The following is a 9,303-nucleotide window of genomic DNA, read 5'->3' as shown; positions in this document are numbered from 1 at the left end:
GATAAATCTGTAATATTCTCCTTATCATGTATTTTGAAACAATCTTGTTGTTTTTTTCTTAATTTTTTTAATGTGTAATTTTTTTGTTTTTTTGATAATTGGTTTAATAACTGTTTTTTGTTTTTGGTTTTGGCTTGTGCATCTGTTTACATTACAAATTACACAACATATGATCCTAAATGTCGTAAACTTGGTGACTTTGTGCAGCTGATTGTTCTTGACAAATGTGGTGAGTACACAGATTGTAACAATTACTTTTCTATAAGTGTGTGTGTGTGTACGTGAGTGTGTGTGTGTGTGTGTGTGTGTGTGTGTATGTGTGTGAGTGTGTGTGAGTGTGTGGTTTTGAGTGAGTGTTTGTGTGTGTATGTGAGTGTGTGTGAGTGTAATTTGTGAGTGTATGTTTTTTTCCCCGTTCTTCCGCGGATGCGAAATTCCGCTATTGCGAACTGTACCCACTGTCCTTCACAGTATTGCACACATCAATAAAGTTTATTAGATGACACCATAAATTTACAACCAATCACATGCCACCACACACTATAAATATAAGCCCATATATGGAAAACGCCATTGGCACCATGCGCGCAGCAGCATTTAGCCACCGTGAGCTGCGCGTGTTGGTCGCGGTGATGGACTGCCGCGTAGGCCACGCAGGCCCCTTTATCCCCAATAGGATAAAGCGCGAGGCCTACGCGGAGGTCCGCCGCATACTCCGCAGCCGCACCCGGACCACACGCTCCATTATCCAACTTGAAAGGCGCTGGAGCGACCTGCGCCGTCGCACACCGGACCTGTTGGCGGAGCTCCGCCAACAAATCTGCACTAGACGTAGGCGCAGTAAGTTTCATATTACATTAAATAACACTGAGATTATTAGCAGAAACTTGTAATGCAAAACTTGCATATTTTCACTAAATTATATAGTGTGAAAATTAGCACACTGTCAATGAACTATTGTAGAACAAACATGACACAGTGTGTGTGGTTAGGGCAAGCAGTACTGACTGTGTAGCAAAGTGCTTCTGAAAAAGTGAATGTTGTTGTACTGAGTTGCTACACAGGCTGTCAACTGAACCCAATAACTTGCTATGTGGGGTAAATTTACTAAGGTGATGTGACTACTGGTGATTTTGCCTATAGCAACCAATCAGATTAAATCTATTATCTTCTAGAAGCAGCCTATTAAATGTTACGTAGAATCTGATTGGTTGCTATGGGCAACATCACCAGTTTAAAAAAAAACCAAAAACAATTTTACCCCTGTGTCTTTAACATGGGACAGAACAGTGTAATAGAAAAATACTGTTGTTATAATTTTTAAAGCAACAACCTAAATATTACCTATGTCATTCTAGGGCGAGCACAACGGCAAGCTGCTGCAGGAAGTCCGGACCAATCCCCTTCTCAGCCCCCCTCCCCTTCTGTCGCCCAAACCCCCTCTCCTTCCCAATCCCCTTCTCAGCCCCCCTCCCCTTCTGTCGCCCAATCCCCCTCTCCTTCCCAATCCCCTTCTCAGCCCCCCTCCCCTTCTGTCGCCCAAACCCCCTCTCCTTCCCAATTCCCTTCTCAGCCCCCCTCCCCTTCTGTTGCCCAACCCCCCTCTCCTTCCCAATCCCCTTCTCAGCCCCCCTCTCCTTCTGTCACCCAAACCCCCTCTCCTTCCCAATCCCCTTCTCAGCCCCCCTCCCCTTCTGTCGCCCAACCCCCCTCTCCTTCCCAATCCCCTTCTCAGCCCCCCTCCCCTTCTATCACCCAAACCCCCTCTCCTTCCCAATCCCCTTCTCAGCCCCCCTCCCCTTCTGTCGCCCAAACCCCCTCTCCTTCCCAATCCCCTTCTCAGCCCCCCTCCCCTTCTGTCGCCCAATCCCCCTCTCCTTCCCAATCCCCTTCTCAGCCCCCCTCCCCCTCTCTTTACCAATACCCCTCTCTGTCCCCCTCCCCCTCTGTAGGCCAAACCACTACTCCGCCCACCTCCCCCTCTCTTTCCCATTCCCCCTCTCTGGCCCCCTCCCCCTCTGTGGCCAAAACACTCTCTCCGCCCCCCTCCCCCTCTCAATCAGACCCACCCCCTGTAAACAGCTCCCCATTCCATCCTCCTTCCCCAATCCCTCCTCCTTCCCCAATCCACCCTCCTTCCCCAATCCACCCTCCTTCCCCCATCCAGCCTCCTTCCCCCATCCAGTGAATGGGCAGCAGAAGACCCTGAGGCTGTTGAGGGTGCTGCGCATGTGGCTGATGAGAGTAAGTTTTAACACATTTAAAATGTATTTGTTACCTACTTTAACTTCAAATTCCAATACATGCAGTGTTGTACTGTGGCCAATCTTGGCCCAAGGAAAAATGTTTGTGTTCTTCATCATGGTATGGATGTTGCATTTACATTTGTGTGAGTATCATTAGATGTACAGTGTCTATGTCTGCAATGTTTAGGGTGTCCACTCTAGGTCGCCACTCATTAGGTCGACAGGGTTGCCAGGACAACAGGGTTTATATGTGCTAGGTTGTCAGTGAAACAGTTAGAGCTGAGTGGAGTTTAGTATGTTGTTATTCTTTTACACTTGTGCCTGGGTATTCCTAATATTTGCACATTCAACTCGCATGCTTCACTTTGTTAGCCAGGCTAAGGACACAATGATTTGTGTTGTGAAAGTTACACTCAAAAAATGATTATTTTACTTAAAAAAAAACATGTTTCACCTTATGTAGTAAGGCAGGCTTTCAGGGAGTGTGGGCATGCTAGGATATGTTGTCCTTCTGAAGATGTTGATATGCAGTGTGATGATGCAGGGCAAATACCAAAAAAGACAAGTCTGCTTCACTTCAGATGTGAATGAATCCCAGCATGGGGTTACATTTACTAAGATGGGAGTTTTTTCAAGATGGGATGTTGCCCATAGCAACCAATCAGATTCAACTTCTCATTTATTTAGCACCTTCTAGAAGATATGTGGAATCTGATTGGTTGCTATGGGCAACGTCCCATCTTAAATAGAACTCCCATCTTAGTAAATGTACATCATGGTGTGGTACACTTTTTAAAAATGAAAGTTAACAATAACAAACATTGCTGAGCATGCTTGTGTGTTGGTATGCTACTGTTTTAACATTCAAACATCCATGATGTAGTCCCTTTGCCATTAAAGTGTGCTTTGTGGCTTGCTTGTGTAATAGGTAATGTGAGTAAGTTTTTTATTTTTATTTTTGCTCTTCTTTTCAGATGGTGCAGTTGGAGATCCCACAAGCCTGCCTGGCATCCTTGCAAGTCTAAAGGCTAATTTGCAGGCCATGCTGGCAGATGTTGATAGGATGCAAAAAAAAATTTAATTTGTTAATTTTAAAATTGGTAAATATTTGTTATTGGTTCTAAAAAAAACACACAAAAAAATATGTACAAAAATAAAAAATAGTTTATTACAGTTAAGCGGTTGTTGTGTTTTTTTAATGCAATAAAGGAACAGCATATTGCCTAGCAGAAATTGGTTACCTTACAAAAAACACACATCAAACTTACGAATATTAATCTTATTATTTACAAACAAACAAATGTCAGTTAGTAGCTTATTGTTTAGAAAAACATTGATAAAGCTAAATATTTATCGTATATAAAACACTTTAAGAGGTCTAAGAACACTGTACGCTATCTACGTAAGAAGTACCGTAAGGGTACGCAAGTTGTGTAGCGATCGCTCAACCGTAGTCGAGACGCTCAAGCGTCACGTTCGCTTACGGCCCAGTGATCACAGGCAGGCACGCTATTGGCTGCCGACTAACGTAATGATTCGCTATAGCGTAGTGTACGCTCGGGACCACGAGGAGATCACCAGCGGTGCAGACGCTTACAACGTTAAAACCTTTATATCTATACCTTTAACAATGAGATACACAGTATACCTTAGTGTAGAGACAGAGTGTAAGTGCAACCTGGTGTAACCGGATTAACTACAAAGCTGCTTGAGCGTCACCGACGCTCAGAGAATACTTAACCCTATAAAGAATACACAGATACCTGGGCTTAGGGTCCAAAACCTATTATATGTATTATAACTATTATACTTGCAAAAGGAATCACAGTACAAATGATACACTACAATATAACATAAACCAACTAACCAGATAACTACACAGGAAATACAATACAATACAATTTAAAGGAAAATACGAGAGAAAGAGTAGAGAGAGAGAGAGATGGCTCACAGTAAGACAATATGATTACGGAGAAAACTTACGCACAAGGGGAAACGATCGCATGCGCCTCGATATCCAGCTCCCGATTATCAGCAATGAGAACCGTTGAAGAGAGTGAACTGGATACGGTCGGCCTGCCTATTTATGCCCCACACACAATACAATTCAATGGTCCCTACAATCTTATTGTTCATTGGACACAGGAATTCGGCTTCGCATTATAACAAAAGGTCATAGGTTGATTCATACAGGTGGGCTGTGACTATTTCCAACAGCTCAGGTGGGAGGGAAACTGGGTTTCCCGCCGCATGGGTAATAAAGTGCAAATAAAGTAAATGTTCATAAACTTCTTATGTCCATAACTATTCGCACGAGCGATTGATCTGCTTCAAACCAACACCGGAATATTTCTAATTAAATATTCTTCCGATGGATACTAAACACCACTGTATTACTCCTGTCTGACCCTTCGTATCAAACAAAGAGGGATTTCTCTGTTCATGAACATTCTATATTAACCACACTTTCAGAATCTATCAAAGGGACCATGATCTACAAAATACATTATTAGTGAAAATATGTAATGATTGAGTCGCACGCTACGATCGCATAAACTCTACCGTAAATACGCATACCATGCGCCTGCGGGTGCCCGCGACTGTGAGTATGCGCACGTACGGGAGAGCGTACGCATGCGCAGCACGGACCTGTGTGAGGTGCAAATATGGTAGTGTGCATAGAGATATTTTTCTGACTTTGACAGTCCACCCTTTGGCAGTCAATAATAACTGCCACCTTCTAAAACATTTAAAAAGGAGAAAAATATATGTCAGGGGTTAATTCATTTCCATGGTTGGGTAAGGGAGGAGAGAGGAGTAGGTGGGAAGAGGGTATGACCTAGTGAGATAGCAGAAGCATGTGTGTATGAGTCCATGTTTGGGGGGTCATGTATCATCGTGCCGTACGTGTTGTAAATCAAGCTTCGAGGTATTGCGAAGTATACATTTGAATTCCTTCTTATCCCGTGGTACGGGTCTGTGGATGGGCTGTCAAACTTTACCGAGCTCTTTTCGGATCTTGAACAAAATGGGGAGCACATTTTAGTTGATGATACATGAATGGGGGACTATGTGATTGCTGATATCTGTGCCTGTATTCCCTATACTATGTGTGTCATTACCTGAGGGTTGTAGAAATGAAGAAAAGACATAATTACGGTAAATGCGGTGGTATTCTATGTCAGGTTAATGTACATCTGTCGGTTGAAGTTTTGTTCGGTATCAGTTGAAAGTCGTCTTCTTTGCGCTGTGTTGCCCATTAGGTGTGAGCAAAAAGCTTTGTCAATGCCATTAGATTTACAAAAAATGTTGGGCTAGCGTAAGTTTAAGAATTCTAGGGAAACTGGGGATCCATGGCAAAGTTCATCAAATGTCCATATCTCAAGTGGTCAAAACTTCTTCTTTGGTCTATCCGTTGTCTGTATAGCGTCTCGTCAACTTCCTCGTCCAAGGGGGTCTTTTTATCTTGGAGAAAAGCAGAAAAACAGGTGAAAGAAACGGACCGTATAATCGCATTTTCATTACATCATTGTTTCTATCATTGGGTCATAAATCAAATCCAGGTTAATTACAGTTTCTTCACTCCTCAAACTCATTACCCTGGTACGATGTTTGCACTTCATTAAAGCCTGACCGCATCTAAATATCAAGCCAATTGATATGACAACACCTAAGATACATAGGAGAAACTTCCCAACATATATTATGACTCCTTGAGCCCAGTCTCCCAAACCGGAGAACCAATTTCGCGGGTTCAACCATGACACCCAACCAGTCAGCCCATTACCTACAGCAGCAAGAGTGACATTGTGTCTCCTGCGAAATTCCCACTTCAATTGGAGAATATCGTCCATCTTTTGGTCTATGACCTCGACCGGATCCTCGGTGCTATTCGTGATATACGTGCAACACTTCACGCCGTACTGTGTTGCCAATGTAACACAATATCCGCCTGTCACTGCTGTGAGGTAATTAAGAACCATTCTATGCTGCACCAGTTCTGTTTTATAAGCTTGAAGTTCCCTTCCAGTATATCTAAACGTGTCATCATACATTTCAGTGATATTATCTAACAAATTTGCGAGCGCCGATATGTATTTATAATTCAGCACTCCTCTAGCGGTGCGGGTGAAATCTAACGCGATTAAGAATTGAATCCCGGTGGATTCACTTATCAGATCAGAGGCCGGATGCTCTGTCTTCTCTATCAGGTGCCTTTTAACAACGTGCTCGTAATGGGTGTGAGTATAAGGAGCTTGGGCACCACGGTGTATGTCTTTCATTTTGGCATGTGATACAGTCATTACTTCAGGCAGTACTTTTCCAATATAACACAATCCTTCAGAGTTTGGGGCAAGCCACTTGTACGCCTTTCTCCCGCATATGAAATATGCATCATCGGGGAGAACATATGGGACGGAGAAGGACATAACCATATTACACACCTTCCAGGTGAAATCTCCTAACCCTAATTCTTCCATCTGCTTAATACACGTATCAGGTTGTACGATATGTGCACAGTATCCTGGCGATACTTCTCCAACTCTCGTAATCCTATTTCCTAAGGTGTACCTATACCGGAAAGATTTTCCTCTACTGGCTATGTGGCGTACAAGCTCTGTATCTGTGGGCATTCTATCTGCTCTATGCGAAAAGGTCATGGTGTGGTTACTCCATGACACTTCCCAATTTCCCGGCTTTCTGGGATTGGAGATGTTGAAACATAATAGGGACCTATCCACATGGTATTGGTGGAGCTTCAAACTAGGAGGGCTGGAGATATTAAACCTCCTGTCCACCGGTCTCCCACCATTTAACTCAAGTACCTCCCCTATCGTTAAAGGAAATGGTACTAGCCCTGATTTGCTATGACCTTGAGGTACTTGAGAGCATACCCAACAATCTGTTTTGTTTAACACATTACCCACTAAGGAGTGATAGTCACTCAATGGATGCCGGTCCATATGGATATTAAAACTGGATTGGCATTTCTTAATGCACCCATCTTCAATGACATTGTTACAGAGCCTACAGATACAGTTTTCCTCAGCTAACAATCCGTCACAATTCCTTCTATGGTCAATGCTATCGGATCGTTTTCTGATACTCGCCTTTGCTTGTTGGTTAGGTTGATCTTGGAAAACTACGCCTCCATCTTTATCATCAGAACCCATTCCAGAACCTCTATCGACCTCCATGGTACTCTCGCCGGAACAGACTGCTCTGGTCAACATCATGGTCAACAGGAAAATCCGGATCACAGTCTCTTGGGGCAAGTCCATCTTATAGGAGGAAACGGAGAAGAATGAGAAGGAGGAAAAAGAAATTTGAGGGAGAGGGGATGGGAAGTGGAGGAAAACAATAAAAGGGAGTGGGGAGTCGACAACAGCTCTCGGTCTTCAAGGCTCAGGTGCCGCCTCAGTCCTCCTGGAACAGACACTCCAGTGATACAACCTCTACCGTCTGTTCCTTATCACGGGACTTCTCTGGATCAGCAACCTTCTTGCAGTGGGATGAATGGACCCAAGTCTCTCTCTCAGCAACCTTCAATGCTGTAGTGCTAGTCAATAAGACCTGGTATGGTCCTTCCCATCTGTCAATAAGGCAACCTGAGCGTAGAAAATTCCGTATCATTACATAATCCCCAGGTTCAATGTCATGACAATTACTATCAGGTAGATCAGGAATCACCAACTTCAGATTATCATTTTGATTCCTTAACTGTTTACTCATGTTAATCAAGTACTTTACAGTTACTTCATTGTTACATTTCAAATCATCCTGAGGGTTAATCATGACATGCGGTTGTCGACCAAACAAGATTTCAAAGGGAGACAGATTAAGAGGGGACCTGGGAGTGGTTCTGATACTGTACAATACAATGGGTAAAGCTTCTGGCCATGTCAATCCTGTCTCTGCCATCACTTTACTCAATTTATTTTTAATAGTGCTGTTCACTCTTTCGACCTTCGCACTCGCCTGTGGACGGTACGGAGTGTGCAGCTTGCTATCAATTCCCATCAACTTACACATTCCTTGAAAGACATCACCTGTAAAATGGGTACCCCTATCACTTTCGATTATTCTAGGGATACCATATCTACATACAAATTCCTGCACAATTTTCTTAGCAGTAAACATAGCGGTATTTGTAGCCGCCGGAAATGCTTCGACCCAATTCGAGAAAACATCTATACAAACAAGTACATATTTCAAATTCCGACAAGGGGGTAATTGAATGAAGTCAATCTGTATTACCTGGAAAGGGCCGCCGGCAGGTGGGATATGGGATGGTTCTGTAGGTATTGCCTTTCCAATATTCTTTCTCAAACAGGTAAGGCATGACATTGCTCTTTTACTCGCATGAGAGGAGAATCCTGGGGCGCACCAATATGCTCTCACCAATTTGCACATCCCTTCCTTGCCTAGATGAGTCAGCCCGTGCGCTGCTTCAGCCAGACATGGAAGATATGCTCTGGGGGCCACTGGTTTACCATGTCCATCCGTCCAGAGTCCTGAGGACTCCTGGCCATATCCCTTTGCCTTCCAGACTGCCTTTTCCTGTGTGGAACACAAATTTTGCATCTCACACAACTTCTGTGTGTTGATGGTATTAAATACCATCAGTTGTGTGGTGTCTGTCTGTCTGGGGGTAGCAGCTGCTAACTTAGCTGCTTCGTCTGCTCGGCTGTTACCAAGTGATACTGGGTCTTGGCTATATGTATGTGCTTTACATTTGATAACAGCCACTTTGTCGGGTTCCTGTATCGCTGTTAGAAGCCTTTTTATGTGAGCTGCATGCGCTACCGGTGTACCAGCTGCCGTCATGAAATTTCGGAGGCGCCATAGGGCTCCGAAATCATGGACTACCCCGAATGCGTATCTAGAATCGGTGTAGATATTGGCTGATTTGCCCTTAGCCAATTCACATGCTCTGGTTAGGGCGACCAGTTCAGCAACCTGGGCTGAGTGAGGTGGGCCTAGCGGTTCCGCTTCTATGGTGCCTTGGTCATCTACGACTGCGTATCCAGTACACAAGTCTCCCGATTCTGACTGT

The 9,303-nt window shown here is 44.0% G+C and overlaps 1 long non-coding RNA gene across 1 annotated transcript; it reads left to right on the top strand.

The window, feature by feature from the left end:
• Positions 1-2,067: 2,067 nt before the first annotated feature.
• On the top strand, positions 2,068-3,424 carry LOC134935068 (uncharacterized). The gene is made up of 2 exons (XR_010179873.1): positions 2,068-2,244; positions 3,221-3,424. It is a non-coding gene; the product is annotated as an uncharacterized LOC134935068 (long non-coding RNA).
• Positions 3,425-9,303: the final 5,879 nt, after the last annotated feature.

This window comes from Pseudophryne corroboree, chromosome 6 (assembly GCF_028390025.1).
Source record: "Pseudophryne corroboree isolate aPseCor3 chromosome 6, aPseCor3.hap2, whole genome shotgun sequence".
Taxonomy (NCBI): Eukaryota; Metazoa; Chordata; class Amphibia; order Anura; family Myobatrachidae; genus Pseudophryne; species Pseudophryne corroboree.
The sequence above is the reverse complement of the archived record's forward strand: the minus strand, read 5'-3'. Positions and strand labels throughout refer to the sequence as shown.